Source organism: Anopheles arabiensis, unplaced genomic scaffold (assembly GCF_016920715.1).
Source record: "Anopheles arabiensis isolate DONGOLA unplaced genomic scaffold, AaraD3 Autosomal_pericentromeric_contig0017, whole genome shotgun sequence".
NCBI classification, from domain to species: domain Eukaryota; kingdom Metazoa; phylum Arthropoda; class Insecta; order Diptera; family Culicidae; genus Anopheles; species Anopheles arabiensis.
Genome location: NW_024412165.1, coordinates 2,092 through 5,096, shown reverse-complemented (window position 1 = coordinate 5,096; position 3,005 = coordinate 2,092). Strand labels below are relative to the sequence as shown.

General features: G+C 35.1%; 1 pseudogene; it reads left to right on the top strand.

Annotated features, from left to right (window-relative positions):
- Window positions 1-222: 222 nt before the first annotated feature.
- Window positions 223-847, top strand: LOC120908313 (annotated as a pseudogene).
- Window positions 848-3,005: the final 2,158 nt, after the last annotated feature.

The window sequence follows — 3,005 nt, the reverse complement described above, 5'->3', positions numbered from 1 at the left end:
ATCGCAGGAACACCTGATGCTGAAGATTTACGTGTTAAACTCCACTATTAACTCTTTGATTGAGCAAAATAATCAACAAGTACTGATTAACGACGAAATTGATAAACGCTTGTATGATATAACCAGAATTGCAAACAGCGTACTCAACTGGAAGAAGAAAGATTTCATCAAAGATCGAATGAAATCATCCAACTAATTATCATCTCAAATCTCGATACTCAGCAAAACTATTTAGAAACACTGGAAGATGCTATTTTACTAGCAAAACATGGAATACCCAGCAGCAAACTATTATCTCTTGACGACCTGAACCAAATGGTTATGTTTTTAACTGAGCACAACATACATGTATCATCTACCGAAGAAATGTTGATAAGATCCACAGCTCAGGTAACAATGAACAAAACACATATCATATATATGTTGAAATACCCATTTGAACTAAATATACTTTTGAATACAATTATATTGATTCAATTATAAAAATGACAAAGAATTCTCTTGCATCACAACTATATACTGAAGAACAACACTCATGTATTTGAATCGTCACAGCCCTGCGAAAAAATAGATAATGGCAGTTATCTTTGTGACAGCATACCTAGAACCATCAAGTAAGTGTATTCAAAACTAGTACATGGATATCATTCCGATTGTACTTATGAAAAAGTATATTCCGATGGAATAATTAAACGGATTCATGATGCCGTTATACTTATTAACAATGCCACAGTCAGAATTTCATCGAGTTGCAACAATGACACAATTTCTCACAGGCTCATATATAATACATTTTGAAAAATGCAACATCTACATCAACGGAGAAGAATTTCCAAACCTGAAATAATAAACAAAGCATTTCAACCAACACTGGGGTTAATAGCAACCGAAACCGACGTCATCGACATACCACCATCAAAATATCTAAACAATCTAACCATTGAGCATAGAGAAATATTGAAAAAAATCAAACTAGAGAACAAATCTTTGTCATGGAAAGTTAATTTGTTTGGATCAATAAGTGGTTCAATTGTATTCATTGTGTTTATCGTAATAGCCGTATTGATAAATATTTACAGATATCAAAGCCTGAGGTTCATATTACCATCTGCATCAAGAGAAACAACATAAAGTAAACGAGAGCATCTAGAAACTTCGAGGACAAAGTCATTTAAGGGAGAGGAGTTAACACGACATCACAGCACCGAAACCAAAACACCAGCACCGAACAATGCAACACCATTCTAGCGAAGTGCTATGATCAACAAAGTAATCATCGAACCAGAACCAGCATCAACATCGTATCAACATCTGGCCAAATCAAACCTCTAATAAATAACCATAGCATAAACATATAACCATAGCATAAACAATGAAAAGTAGGGAACCCAACAATATATAACATGAAATCAGGAAATATTAGCCAGTTCTAACCAACATCTTGAACTAAGAATATGTGCGCGACGAATTGAAAAATAAAATTATTTTTTATAAATTCCACGCATGTGTTCTAACTATTATCGTTGTTACGGCCATGTTTCATCCAAATGAAGCCATCTTGCACTATTTGAATGGATTTAAAAATTTGATGTTGAGTTTTTTCGCCATCTATTATCGTTGTTACGGCCATGTTTCATCCAAATGAAGCCATCTTGCACTGTTTGAATGGCCTTGAAATTTGCCATCTATTATCGTTGTTACGGCCATGTTTCATCCAAATGAAGCCATCTTGCTCTATTTGAATGGCCTTGAAATTTGATGTTGAATTTTGTTGCCATCTATTATCGTTGTTACGGCCATGTTTCATCCAAATGAAGCTTTATCTTGCACTGTTTGAATGGCCTTGAAATTTGATGTTGAATTTTGTTGCCATCTATTATCGTTGTTACGGCCATGTTTCATCCAAATGAAGCCATCTTGCACTATTTGAATGGCCTTGAAATTTGATGTTGAATTTTGTTGCCATCTATTATCGTTGTTACGGCCATGTTTCATCCAAATGAAGCCATCTTGCACTGTTTGAATGGCCTTGAAATTTGATGTTGAGTTTGTTGCCATCTATTATCGTTGTTACGGCCATGTTTCATCCAAATGAAGCCATCTTGCACTGTTTGAATGGCCTTGAAATTTGATGTTGAATTTTGTTGCCATCTATTATCGTTGTTACGGCCATGTTTCATCCAAATGAAGCCATCTTGCACTATTTGAATGGATTTAAAATTTGATGTTGAGTTTTTTTGCCATCTATTATCGCGAATACGGCCATGTTTCATCCAAATGAAGCCATTCTTGCACTATTTGAATGGTCTTGAAATTTGATGTTGAATTTGTTGCCATCTATTATCGTTGTTACGGCCATGTTTCATCCAAATGAAGCCATCTTGCACTATTTGAATGGCCTTGAAATTTGATGTTGAATTTGTTGCCATCTATTATCGTTGTTACGGCCATGTTTCATCCAAATGAAGCCATCTTGCACTATTTCAATGGCCTTGAAATTTGATGTTGAATTTTTTGCCATCTATTATCGTTGTTACGGCCATGTTTCATCCAAATGGCCATCTTGCACTATTTGAATGGTCTTGAAATTTGATGTTGAATTTTGTTGCCATCTATTATCGTTGTTACGGCCATATGTTTCATCCAAACAGCCATCTTGCACTGTTTGAATGGCCTTGAAATTTGATGTTGAATTTTGTTGCCATCTATTATCGTTGTTACGGCCATGTTTCATCCAAATGAAGCCATCTTGCACTATTTGAATGGCCTTGAAATTTGATGTTGAATTTTGTTACATCTATTATCGTTGTTACGTTTCATCCAAATGAAGCCATCTTGCACTATTTCATGGCCTTGAAATTTGATGTTGAGTTTTGTTGCTATATTATCGTTGTTACGGGCATGTTTCATCCAAATGAAGCCATCTTGCACTGTTTGAATGGCCTTGAAATTTGATGTTGAATTTTGTTGCCATCTATTATCGTTGTTACGGCCATGTTTCATCC